Consider the following 14,550-nt stretch of genomic DNA (forward strand, 5'->3'; position numbering starts at 1 on the left):
AAAATGAGATGAAGAATAGAAAGCACTGCTGACATTCAAAATCAAGATTTTCCATTTACTAAATAGGCTCTTTGACAAACTAAGCCAAAGGACAAACAGGTGTGATACATTAGAAAGCCTGCTTAGAGAGTTAAACAGCCCTAAAATGAGATAAAGAAGGAAGAGGACTGCTGGCATTCAAATTCAAAATTTTCTGTTTACTAAACAGGCTCTTTGACCAACTAAGACAAAGGACAAACAGGTGTGATACATTAGAAAGCCTGCTTAGAGAGTTAAGAAGCCCCAAACTGACATAAAGAAAGAATAGCACTGCTGGCATTCAAATTCAAGATTTTCTGTTTACTAAACAGGCTCTTTGACCAACTAAGACAAAGTACAAACAGGTGTGATACATTAGAAAGCCTGCATAGAGAGTTAAGAAGCCCCAAACTGACATAAAGAAAGAATAGCACTGCTGGCATTCAAATTCAAGATTTTCTGTTTACTAAACAGGCTCTTTGACCAACTAAGCCAAAGGACATAAAGGTGAGAGACATTGGATAAACGGATTAGAGATGCATAGAAAGGAGGCATTTCAAAACAAAAGCAACTGGTTTTACATTGTCATGCTTGAAGCCATCTTTCTTCCTTTATATCTCATAGATAGAAGAGATTTTTAATCTCACAATTGCACTATCAGTCGCAAGTGAAACACCTATTTTTAAGATAGGAAGCTTCTTTGTGAGGAGATGAAAACAAGGCACTGCTGAGATTCAAACTCAGGATCTCCTGTTTACTAGACAGGCGCTTTAACCAACTAAGCCACAGCACCTGAAGATGGCATGCATTTGAAATCCAAGGAAGATTGAAGCACCAATCGAACATTCAACTGGTTAGCGCAGCAAAACAATATTGAGCTTGAGTTCCATTCCACGTAGAGCAGAAACATGGAATAAGATTTCAATCTCAGTCATAACACTTAAGAAGCCAAGTAAATTTTGAAGAGCATTCATTTAAAAGACTGACAAATTTACAGAAGCTGTATCGAGGACAAAGGCTTTGAAGTTTTGCAATTGAATGAGCCATCTTTTAGCACAGCTGAAATTTGGGACTTGTTTTGCTTCCAAGTTATGACACAGAATAGACAGACTGAAGAAATGCCATGGCAAAACCAAAAGGAGGAAAAATTATGACTAATTGATATTAAAAACCTCAGCACTGGTTCATTTCTGATAGAGTTTTCCCCAAGCTAACTTCAAACAACAGGCACTGTAGTTGACGAGATAAGGCAACTCTGACAAAAGCCAACATACAATCTTCAGTGAAAAAACACTGACTGGTAAAAACCCTCTCAACATCTTCCCACCTAAACGCACAGGTGCTATGTAGACGAGGTGGCCGAGTGGTTAAGGCGATGGACTGCTAATCCATTGTGCTCTGCATGCATGGGTTCGAATCCCATCCTCGTCGGATTAATCTGCTTCTTCTTTCGTGTTGAATGGTTTGGTTTTCATTTTTAACCCAAGCGGTGGACACTTCAAGCATGAAAGTTTACAATACGCCTGTGCTGCTATCAAACTTTGCAGAGTCAGATCTGTAAATCCACTTGTTTTAATTTGTAAAGGTTGATGCCATCCTATATTCTGTAAAGAAAATTATATCCTCTAATTCCTTTTAAAGTGTTTCAACAGCAGAGAATTTTTTTTCTCAATTGCACTATATTAGGGCTGTGGGAAATTAATATTTGATGACAAACAAGAGTAAAAGTCCTCTTTTTGGGGTAAAAACCCACAAAATGAGATGAAGAATAGAAAGCACTGCTGACATTCAAAATCAAGATTTTCCATTTACTAAATAGGCTCTTTGACCAACTAAGCCAAAGGACAAACAGGTGTGATACATTAGAAAGCCTGCTTAGAGAGTTAAACAGCCCTAAAATGAGATAAAGAAGGAAGAGGACTGCTGGCATTCAAATTCAAAATTTTCTGTTTACTAAACAGGCTCTTTGACCAACTAAGACAAAGGACAAACAGGTGTGATACATTAGAAAGCCTGCTTAGAGAGTTAAGAAGCCCCAAACTGACATAAAGAAAGAATAGCACTGCTGGCATTCAAATTCAAGATTTTCTGTTTACTAAACAGGCTCTTTGACCAACTAAGACAAAGTACAAACAGGTGTGATACATTAGAAAGCCTGCATAGAGAGTTAAGAAGCCCCAAACTGACATAAAGAAAGAATAGCACTGCTGGCATTCAAATTCAAGATTTTCTGTTTACTAAACAGGCTCTTTGACCAACTAAGCCAAAGGACATAAAGGTGAGAGACATTGGATAAACGGATTAGAGATGCATAGAAAGGAGGCATTTCAAAACAAAAGCAACTGGTTTTACATTGTCATGCTTGAAGCCATCTTTCTTCCTTTATATCTCATAGATAGAAGAGATTTTTAATCTCACAATTGCACTATCAGTCGCAAGTGAAACACCTATTTTTAAGATAGGAAGCTTCTTTGTGAGGAGATGAAAACAAGGCACTGCTGAGATTCAAACTCAGGATCTCCTGTTTACTAGACAGGCGCTTTAACCAACTAAGCCACAGGACCTGAAGATGGCATGCATTTGAAATCCAAGGAAGATTGAAGCACCAATCGAACATTCAACTGGTTAGCGCAGCAAAACAATATTGAGCTTGAGTTCCATTCCACGTAGAGCAGAAACATGGAATAAGATTTCAATCTCAGTCATAACACTTAAGAAGCCAAGTAAATTTTGAAGAGCATTCATTTAAAAGACTGACAAATTTACAGAAGCTGTATCGAGGACAAAGGCTTTGAAGTTTTGCAATTGAATGAGCCATCTTTTAGCACAGCTGAAGTTTGGGACTTGTTTTGCTTCCAAGTTATGACACAGAATAGACAGACTGAAGAAATGCCATGGCAAAACCAAAAGGAGGAAAAATTATGACTAATTGATATTAAAAACCTCAGCACTGGTTCATTTCTGATAGAGTTTTCCCCAAGCTAACTTCAAACAACAGGCACTGTAGTTGACGAGATAAGGCAACTCTGACAAAAGCCAACATACAATCTTCAGTGAAAAAACACTGACTGGTAAAAACCCTCTCAACATCTTCCCACCTAAACGCACAGGTGCTATGTAGACGAGGTGGCCGAGTGGTTAAGGCGATGGACTGCTAATCCATTGTGCTCTGCATGCATGGGTTCGAATCCCATCCTCATCGGATTAATCTGTTTCTTCTTTTGTGTTGAATGGTTTGGTTTTCATTTTTAACCCAAGCGGTGGACACTTCAAGCATGAAAGTTTACAATACGCCTGTGCTGCTATCAAACTTTGCAGAGTCAGATCTGTAAATCCACTTGTTTTAATTTGTAAAGGTTGATGCCATCCTATATTCTGTAAAGAAAATTATATCCTCTAATTCCTTTTAAAGTGTTTCAACAGCAGAGAATTTTTTTTCTCAATTGCACTATATTAGGGCTGTGGGAAATTAATATTTGATGACAAACAAGAGTAAAAGTCCTCTTTTTGGGGTAAAAACCCACAAAATGAGATGAAGAATAGAAAGCACTGCTGACATTCAAAATCAAGATTTTCCATTTACTAAATAGGCTCTTTGACAAACTAAGCCAAAGGACAAACAGGTGTGATACATTAGAAAGCCTGCTTAGAGAGTTAAACAGCCCTAAAATGAGATAAAGAAGGAAGAGGACTGCTGGCATTCAAATTCAAAATTTTCTGTTTACTAAACAGGCTCTTTGACCAACTAAGACAAAGGACAAACAGGTGTGATACATTAGAAAGCCTGCTTAGAGAGTTAAGAAGCCCCAAACTGACATAAAGAAAGAATAGCACTGCTGGCATTCAAATTCAAGATTTTCTGTTTACTAAACAGGCTCTTTGACCAACTAAGACAAAGTACAAACAGGTGTGATACATTAGAAAGCCTGCATAGAGAGTTAAGAAGCCCCAAACTGACATAAAGAAAGAATAGCACTGCTGGCATTCAAATTCAAGATTTTCTGTTTACTAAACAGGCTCTTTGACCAACTAAGCCAAAGGACATAAAGGTGAGAGACATTGGATAAACGGATTAGAGATGCATAGAAAGGAGGCATTTCAAAACAAAAGCAACTGGTTTTACATTGTCATGCTTGAAGCCATCTTTCTTCCTTTATATCTCATAGATAGAAGAGATTTTTAATCTCACAATTGCACTATCAGTCGCAAGTGAAACACCTATTTTTAAGATAGGAAGCTTCTTTGTGAGGAGATGAAAACAAGGCACTGCTGAGATTCAAACTCAGGATCTCCTGTTTACTAGACAGGCGCTTTAACCAACTAAGCCACAGGACCTGAAGATGGCATGCATTTGAAATCCAAGGAAGATTGAAGCACCAATCGAACATTCAACTGGTTAGCGCAGCAAAACAATATTGAGCTTGAGTTCCATTCCACGTAGAGCAGAAACATGGAATAAGATTTCAATCTCAGTCATAACACTTAAGAAGCCAAGTAAATTTTGAAGAGCATTCATTTAAAAGACTGACAAATTTACAGAAGCTGTATCGAGGACAAAGGCTTTGAAGTTTTGCAATTGAATGAGCCATCTTTTAGCACAGCTGAAATTTGGGACTTGTTTTGCTTCCAAGTTATGACACAGAATAGACAGACTGAAGAAATGCCATGGCAAAACCAAAAGGAGGAAAAATTATGACTAATTGATATTAAAAACCTCAGCACTGGTTCATTTCTGATAGAGTTTTCCCCAAGCTAACTTCAAACAACAGGCACTGTAGTTGACGAGATAAGGCAACTCTGACAAAAGCCAACATACAATCTTCAGTGAAAAAACACTGACTGGTAAAAACCCTCTCAACATCTTCCCACCTAAACGCACAGGTGCTATGTAGACGAGGTGGCCGAGTGGTTAAGGCGATGGACTGCTAATCCATTGTGCTCTGCATGCATGGGTTCGAATCCCATCCTCATCGGATTAATCTGTTTCTTCTTTCGTGTTGAATGGTTTGGTTTTCATTTTTAACCCAAGCGGTGGACACTTCAAGCATGAAAGTTTACAATACGCCTGTGCTGCTATCAAACTTTGCAGAGTCACATCTGTAAATCCACTTGTTTTAATTTGTAAAGGTTGATGCCATCCTATATTCTGTAAAGAAAATTATATCCTCTAATTCCTTTTAAAGTGTTTCAACAGCAGAGATTTTTTTTTCTCAATTGCACTATATTAGGGCTGTGGGAAATTAATATTTGATGACAAACAAGAGTAAAAGTCCTCTTTTTGGGGTAAAAACCCACAAAATGAGATGAAGAATAGAAAGCACTGCTGACATTCAAAATCAAGATTTTCCATTTACTAAATAGGCTCTTTGACAAACTAAGCCAAAGGACAAACAGGTGTGATACATTAGAAAGCCTGCTTAGAGAGTTAAACAGCCCTAAAATGAGATAAAGAAGGAAGAGGACTGCTGGCATTCAAATTCAAAATTTTCTGTTTACTAAACAGGCTCTTTGACCAACTAAGACAAAGGACAAACAGGTGTGATACATTAGAAAGCCTGCTTAGAGAGTTAAGAAGCCCCAAACTGACATAAAGAAAGAATAGCACTGCTGGCATTCAAATTCAAGATTTTCTGTTTACTAAACAGGCTCTTTGACCAACTAAGACAAAGTACAAACAGGTGTGATACATTAGAAAGCCTGCATAGAGAGTTAAGAAGCCCCAAACTGACATAAAGAAAGAATAGCACTGCTGGCATTCAAATTCAAGATTTTCTGTTTACTAAACAGGCTCTTTGACCAACTAAGCCAAAGGACATAAAGGTGAGAGACATTGGATAAACGGATTAGAGATGCATAGAAAGGAGGCATTTCAAAACAAAAGCAACTGGTTTTACATTGTCATGCTTGAAGCCATCTTTCTTCCTTTATATCTCATAGATAGAAGAGATTTTTAATCTCACAATTGCACTATCAGTCGCAAGTGAAACACCTATTTTTAAGATAGGAAGCTTCTTTGTGAGGAGATGAAAACAAGGCACTGCTGAGATTCAAACTCAGGATCTCCTGTTTACTAGACAGGCGCTTTAACCAACTAAGCCACAGCACCTGAAGATGTCATGCATTTGAAATCCAAGGAAGATTGAAGCACCAATCGAACATTCAACTGGTTAGCGCAGCAAAACAATATTGAGCTTGAGTTCCATTCCACGTAGAGCAGAAACATGGAATAAGATTTCAATCTCAGTCATAACACTTAAGAAGCCAAGTAAATTTTGAAGAGCATTCATTTAAAAGACTGACAAATTTACAGAAGCTGTATCGAGGACAAAGGCTTTGAAGTTTTGCAATTGAATGAGCCATCTTTTAGCACAGCTGAAATTTGGGACTTGTTTTGCTTCCAAGTTATGACACAGAATAGACAGACTGAAGAAATGCCATGGCAAAACCAAAAGGAGGAAAAATTATGACTAATTGATATTAAAAACCTCAGCACTGGTTCATTTCTGATAGAGTTTTCCCCAAGCTAACTTCAAACAACAGGCACTGTAGTTGACGAGATAAGGCAACTCTGACAAAAGCCAACATACAATCTTCAGTGAAAAAACACTGACTGGTAAAAACCCTCTCAACATCTTCCCACCTAAACGCACAGGTGCTATGTAGACGAGGTGGCCGAGTGGTTAAGGCGATGGACTGCTAATCCATTGTGCTCTGCATGCATGGGTTCGAATCCCATCCTCATCGGATTAATCTGTTTCTTCTTTCGTGTTGAATGGTTTGGTTTTCATTTTTAACCCAAGCGGTGGACACTTCAAGCATGAAAGTTTACAATACGCCTGTGCTGCTATCAAACTTTGCAGAGTCAGATCTGTAAATCCACTTGTTTTAATTTGTAAAGGTTGATGCCATCCTATATTCTGTAAAGAAAATTATATCCTCTAATTCCTTTTAAAGTGTTTCAACAGCAGAGAATTTTTTTTCTCAATTGCACTATATTAGGGCTGTGGGAAATTAATATTTGATGACAAACAAGAGTAAAAGTCCTCTTTTTGGGGTAAAAACCCACAAAATGAGATGAAGAATAGAAAGCACTGCTGACATTCAAAATCAAGATTTTCCATTTACTAAATAGTCTCTTTGACAAACTAAGCCAAAGGACAAACAGGTGTGATACATTAGAAAGCCTGCTTAGAGAGTTAAACAGCCCTAAAATGAGATAAAGAAGGAAGAGGACTGCTGGCATTCAAATTCAAAATTTTCTGTTTACTAAACAGGCTCTTTGACCAACTAAGACAAAGGACAAACAGGTGTGATACATTAGAAAGCCTGCTTAGAGAGTTAAGAAGCCCCAAACTGACATAAAGAAAGAATAGCACTGCTGGCATTCAAATTCAAGATTTTCTGTTTACTAAACAGGCTCTTTGACCAACTAAGACAAAGTACAAACAGGTGTGATACATTAGAAAGCCTGCATAGAGAGTTAAGAAGCCCCAAACTGACATAAAGAAAGAATAGCACTGCTGGCATTCAAATTCAAGATTTTCTGTTTACTAAACAGGCTCTTTGACCAACTAAGCCAAAGGACATAAAGGTGAGAGACATTGGATAAACGGATTAGAGATGCATAGAAAGGAGGCATTTCAAAACAAAAGCAACTGGTTTTACATTGTCATGCTTGAAGCCATCTTTCTTCCTTTATATCTCATAGATAGAAGAGATTTTTAATCTCACAATTGCACTATCAGTCGCAAGTGAAACACCTATTTTTAAGATAGGAAGCTTCTTTGTGAGGAGATGAAAACAAGGCACTGCTGAGATTCAAACTCAGGATCTCCTGTTTACTAGACAGGCGCTTTAACCAACTAAGCCACAGCACCTGAAGATGGCATGCACTTGAAATCAAAGGAAGATTGAAGCACCAATCGAACATTCAACTGGTTAGCGCAGCAAAACAATATTGAGCTTGAGTTCCATTCCACGTAGAGCAGAAACATGGAATAAGATTTCAATCTCAGTCATAACACTTAAGAAGCCAAGTAAATTTTGAAGAGCATTCATTTAAAAGACTGACAAATTTACAGAAGCTGTATCGAGGACAAAGGCTTTGAAGTTTTGCAATTGAATGAGCCATCTTTTAGCACAGCTGAAATTTGGGACTTGTTTTGCTTCCAAGTTATGACACAGAATAGACAGACTGAAGAAATGCCATGGCAAAACCAAAAGGAGGAAAAATTATGACTAATTGATATTAAAAACCTCAGCACTGGTTCATTTCTGATAGAGTTTTCCCCAAGCTAACTTCAAACAACAGGCACTGTAGTTGACGAGATAAGGCAACTCTGACAAAAGCCAACATACAATCTTCAGTGAAAAAACACTGACTGGTAAAAACCCTCTCAACATCTTCCCACCTAAACGCACAGGTGCTATGTAGACGAGGTGGCCGAGTGGTTAAGGCGATGGACTGCTAATCCATTGTGCTCTGCATGCATGGGTTCGAATCCCATCCTCATCGGATTAATCTGTTTCTTCTTTCGTGTTGAATGGTTTGGTTTTCATTTTTAACCCAAGCGGTGGACACTTCAAGCATGAAAGTTTACAATACGCCTGTGCTGCTATCAAACTTTGCAGAGTCAGATCTGTAAATCCACTGGTTTTAATTTGTAAAGGTTGATGCCATCCTATATTCTGTAAAGAAAATTATATCCTCTAATTCCTTTTAAAGTGTTTCAACAGCAGAGATTTTTTTTTCTCAATTGCACTATATTAGGGCTGTGGGAAATTAATATTTGATGACAAACAAGAGTAAAAGTCCTCTTTTTGGGGTAAAAACCCACAAAATGAGATGAAGAATAGAAAGCACTGCTGACATTCAAAATCAAGATTTTCCATTTACTAAATAGGCTCTTTGACAAACTAAGCCAAAGGACAAACAGGTGTGATACATTAGAAAGCCTGCTTAGAGAGTTAAACAGCCCTAAAATGAGATAAAGAAGGAAGAGGACTGCTGGCATTCAAATTCAAAATTTTCTGTTTACTAAACAGGCTCTTTGACCAACTAAGACAAAGGACAAACAGGTGTGATACATTAGAAAGCCTGCTTAGAGAGTTAAGAAGCCCCAAACTGACATAAAGAAAGAATAGCACTGCTGGCATTCAAATTCAAGATTTTCTGTTTACTAAACAGGCTCTTTGACCAACTAAGACAAAGTACAAACAGGTGTGATACATTAGAAAGCCTGCATAGAGAGTTAAGAAGCCCCAAACTGACATAAAGAAAGAATAGCACTGCTGGCATTCAAATTCAAGATTTTCTGTTTACTAAACAGGCTCTTTGACCAACTAAGCCAAAGGACATAAAGGTGAGAGACATTGGATAAACGGATTAGAGATGCATAGAAAGGAGGCATTTCAAAACAAAAGCAACTGGTTTTACATTGTCATGCTTGAAGCCATCTTTCTTCCTTTATATCTCATAGATAGAAGAGATTTTTAATCTCACAATTGCACTATCAGTCGCAAGTGAAACACCTATTTTTAAGATAGGAAGCTTCTTTGTGAGGAGATGAAAACAAGGCACTGCTGAGATTCAAACTCAGGATCTCCTGTTTACTAGACAGGCGCTTTAACCAACTAAGCCACAGCACCTGAAGATGGCATGCATTTGAAATCCAAGGAAGATTGAAGCACCAATCGAACATTCAACTGGTTAGCGCAGCAAAACAATATTGAGCTTGAGTTCCATTCCACGTAGAGCAGAAACATGGAATAAGATTTCAATCTCAGTCATAACACTTAAGAAGCCAAGTAAATTTTGAAGAGCATTCATTTAAAAGACTGACAAATTTACAGAAGCTGTATCGAGGACAAAGGCTTTGAAGTTTTGCAATTGAATGAGCCATCTTTTAGCACAGCTGAAATTTGGGACTTGTTTTGCTTCCAAGTTATGACACAGAATAGACAGACTGAAGAAATGCCATGGCAAAACCAAAAGGAGGAAAAATTATGACTAATTGATATTAAAAACCTCAGCACTGGTTCATTTCTGATAGAGTTTTCCCCAAGCTAACTTCAAACAACAGGCACTGTAGTTGACGAGATAAGGCAACTCTGACAAAAGCCAACATACAATCTTCAGTGAAAAAACACTGACTGGTAAAAACCCTCTCAACATCTTCCCACCTAAACGCACAGGTGCTATGTAGACGAGGTGGCCGAGTGGTTAAGGCGATGGACTGCTAATCCATTGTGCTCTGCATGCATGGGTTCGAATCCCATCCTCATCGGATTAATCTGTTTCTTCTTTCGTGTTGAATGGTTTGGTTTTCATTTTTAACCCAAGCGGTGGACACTTCAAGCATGAAAGTTTACAATACGCCTGTGCTGCTATCAAACTTTGCAGAGTCAGATCTGTAAATCCACTTGTTTTAATTTGTAAAGGTTGATGCCATCCTATATTCTGTAAAGAAAATTATATCCTCTAATTCCTTTTAAAGTGTTTCAACAGCAGAGAATTTTTTTTCTCAATTGCACTATATTAGGGCTGTGGGAAATTAATATTTGATGACAAACAAGAGTAAAAGTCCTCTTTTTGGGGTAAAAACCCACAAAATGAGATGAAGAATAGAAAGCACTGCTGACATTCAAAATCAAGATTTTCCATTTACTAAATAGTCTCTTTGACAAACTAAGCCAAAGGACAAACAGGTGTGATACATTAGAAAGCCTGCTTAGAGAGTTAAACAGCCCTAAAATGAGATAAAGAAGGAAGAGGACTGCTGGCATTCAAATTCAAAATTTTCTGTTTACTAAACAGGCTCTTTGACCAACTAAGACAAAGGACAAACAGGTGTGATACATTAGAAAGCCTGCTTAGAGAGTTAAGAAGCCCCAAACTGACATAAAGAAAGAATAGCACTGCTGGCATTCAAATTCAAGATTTTCTGTTTACTAAACAGGCTCTTTGACCAACTAAGACAAAGTACAAACAGGTGTGATACATTAGAAAGCCTGCATAGAGAGTTAAGAAGCCCCAAACTGACATAAAGAAAGAATAGCACTGCTGGCATTCAAATTCAAGATTTTCTGTTTACTAAACAGGCTCTTTGACCAACTAAGCCAAAGGACATAAAGGTGAGAGACATTGGATAAACGGATTAGAGATGCATAGAAAGGAGGCATTTCAAAACAAAAGCAACTGGTTTTACATTGTCATGCTTGAAGCCATCTTTCTTCCTTTATATCTCATAGATAGAAGAGATTTTTAATCTCACAATTGCACTATCAGTCGCAAGTGAAACACCTATTTTTAAGATAGGAAGCTTCTTTGTGAGGAGATGAAAACAAGGCACTGCTGAGATTCAAACTCAGGATCTCCTGTTTACTAGACAGGCGCTTTAACCAACTAAGCCACAGCACCTGAAGATGGCATGCACTTGAAATCAAAGGAAGATTGAAGCACCAATCGAACATTCAACTGGTTAGCGCAGCAAAACAATATTGAGCTTGAGTTCCATTCCACGTAGAGCAGAAACATGGAATAAGATTTCAATCTCAGTCATAACACTTAAGAAGCCAAGTAAATTTTGAAGAGCATTCATTTAAAAGACTGACAAATTTACAGAAGCTGTATCGAGGACAAAGGCTTTGAAGTTTTGCAATTGAATGAGCCATCTTTTAGCACAGCTGAAATTTGGGACTTGTTTTGCTTCCAAGTTATGACACAGAATAGACAGACTGAAGAAATGCCATGGCAAAACCAAAAGGAGGAAAAATTATGACTAATTGATATTAAAAACCTCAGCACTGGTTCATTTCTGATAGAGTTTTCCCCAAGCTAACTTCAAACAACAGGCACTGTAGTTGACGAGATAAGGCAACTCTGACAAAAGCCAACATACAATCTTCAGTGAAAAAACACTGACTGGTAAAAACCCTCTCAACATCTTCCCACCTAAACGCACAGGTGCTATGTAGACGAGGTGGCCGAGTGGTTAAGGCGATGGACTGCTAATCCATTGTGCTCTGCATGCATGGGTTCGAATCCCATCCTCATCGGATTAATCTGTTTCTTCTTTCGTGTTGAATGGTTTGGTTTTCATTTTTAACCCAAGCGGTGGACACTTCAAGCATGAAAGTTTACAATACGCCTGTGCTGCTATCAAACTTTGCAGAGTCAGATCTGTAAATCCACTGGTTTTAATTTGTAAAGGTTGATGCCATCCTATATTCTGTAAAGAAAATTATATCCTCTAATTCCTTTTAAAGTGTTTCAACAGCAGAGATTTTTTTTTCTCAATTGCACTATATTAGGGCTGTGGGAAATTAATATTTGATGACAAACAAGAGTAAAAGTCCTCTTTTTGGGGTAAAAACCCACAAAATGAGATGAAGAATAGAAAGCACTGCTGACATTCAAAATCAAGATTTTCCATTTACTAAATAGGCTCTTTGACAAACTAAGCCAAAGGACAAACAGGTGTGATACATTAGAAAGCCTGCTTAGAGAGTTAAACAGCCCTAAAATGAGATAAAGAAGGAAGAGGACTGCTGGCATTCAAATTCAAAATTTTCTGTTTACTAAACAGGCTCTTTGACCAACTAAGACAAAGGACAAACAGGTGTGATACATTAGAAAGCCTGCTTAGAGAGTTAAGAAGCCCCAAACTGACATAAAGAAAGAATAGCACTGCTGGCATTCAAATTCAAGATTTTCTGTTTACTAAACAGGCTCTTTGACCAACTAAGACAAAGTACAAACAGGTGTGATACATTAGAAAGCCTGCATAGAGAGTTAAGAAGCCCCAAACTGACATAAAGAAAGAATAGCACTGCTGGCATTCAAATTCAAGATTTTCTGTTTACTAAACAGGCTCTTTGACCAACTAAGCCAAAGGACATAAAGGTGAGAGACATTGGATAAACGGATTAGAGATGCATAGAAAGGAGGCATTTCAAAACAAAAGCAACTGGTTTTACATTGTCATGCTTGAAGCCATCTTTCTTCCTTTATATCTCATAGATAGAAGAGATTTTTAATCTCACAATTGCACTATCAGTCGCAAGTGAAACACCTATTTTTAAGATAGGAAGCTTCTTTGTGAGGAGATGAAAACAAGGCACTGCTGAGATTCAAACTCAGGATCTCCTGTTTACTAGACAGGCGCTTTAACCAACTAAGCCACAGCACCTGAAGATGGCATGCATTTGAAATCCAAGGAAGATTGAAGCACCAATCGAACATTCAACTGGTTAGCGCAGCAAAACAATATTGAGCTTGAGTTCCATTCCACGTAGAGCAGAAACATGGAATAAGATTTCAATCTCAGTCATAACACTTAAGAAGCCAAGTAAATTTTGAAGAGCATTCATTTAAAAGACTGACAAATTTACAGAAGCTGTATCGAGGACAAAGGCTTTGAAGTTTTGCAATTGAATGAGCCATCTTTTAGCACAGCTGAAATTTGGGACTTGTTTTGCTTCCAAGTTATGACACAGAATAGACAGACTGAAGAAATGCCATGGCAAAACCAAAAGGAGGAAAAATTATGACTAATTGATATTAAAAACCTCAGCACTGGTTCATTTCTGATAGAGTTTTCCCCAAGCTAACTTCAAACAACAGGCACTGTAGTTGACGAGATAAGGCAACTCTGACAAAAGCCAACATACAATCTTCAGTGAAAAAACACTGACTGGTAAAAACCCTCTCAACATCTTCCCACCTAAACGCACAGGTGCTATGTAGACGAGGTGGCCGAGTGGTTAAGGCGATGGACTGCTAATCCATTGTGCTCTGCATGCATGGGTTCGAATCCCATCCTCATCGGATTAATCTGTTTCTTCTTTCGTGTTGAATGGTTTGGTTTTCATTTTTAACCCAAGCGGTGGACACTTCAAGCATGAAAGTTTACAATACGCCTGTGCTGCTATCAAACTTTGCAGAGTCAGATCTGTAAATCCACTGGTTTTAATTTGTAAAGGTTGATGCCATCCTATATTCTGTAAAGAAAATTATATCCTCTAATTCCTTTTAAAGTGTTTCAACAGCAGAGATTTTTTTTTCTCAATTGCACTATATTAGGGCTGTGGGAAATTAATATTTGATGACAAACAAGAGTAAAAGTCCTCTTTTTGGGGTAAAAACCCACAAAATGAGATGAAGAATAGAAAGCACTGCTGACATTCAAAATCAAGATTTTCCATTTACTAAATAGGCTCTTTGACAAACTAAGCCAAAGGACAAACAGGTGTGATACATTAGAAAGCCTGCTTAGAGAGTTAAACAGCCCTAAAATGAGATAAAGAAGGAAGAGGACTGCTGGCATTCAAATTCAAAATTTTCTGTTTACTAAACAGGCTCTTTGACCAACTAAGACAAAGGACAAACAGGTGTGATACATTAGAAAGCCTGCTTAGAGAGTTAAGAAGCCCCAAACTGACATAAAGAAAGAATAGCACTGCTGGCATTCAAATTCAAGATTTTCTGTTTACTAAACAGGCTCTTTGACCAACTAAGACAAAGTACAAACA

The 14,550-nt window shown here is 37.9% G+C and overlaps 1 non-coding gene across 1 annotated transcript; it reads left to right on the plus strand.

Moving 5' to 3' along the window:
* The first annotated feature begins 1,367 nt into the window (after window positions 1–1,367).
* Window positions 1,368–1,449, plus strand: TRNAS-GCU (transfer RNA serine (anticodon GCU)). Its single transcript has one exon. It is a non-coding gene; the product is annotated as a tRNA-Ser (tRNA).
* Window positions 1,450–14,550: the final 13,101 nt, after the last annotated feature.

Source organism: Dendrobates tinctorius, unplaced genomic scaffold (assembly GCF_039654945.1).
Source record: "Dendrobates tinctorius isolate UK_male_01 unplaced genomic scaffold, ASM3965494v1 ptg000204l, whole genome shotgun sequence".
Classification (NCBI taxonomy): domain Eukaryota; kingdom Metazoa; phylum Chordata; class Amphibia; order Anura; family Dendrobatidae; genus Dendrobates; species Dendrobates tinctorius.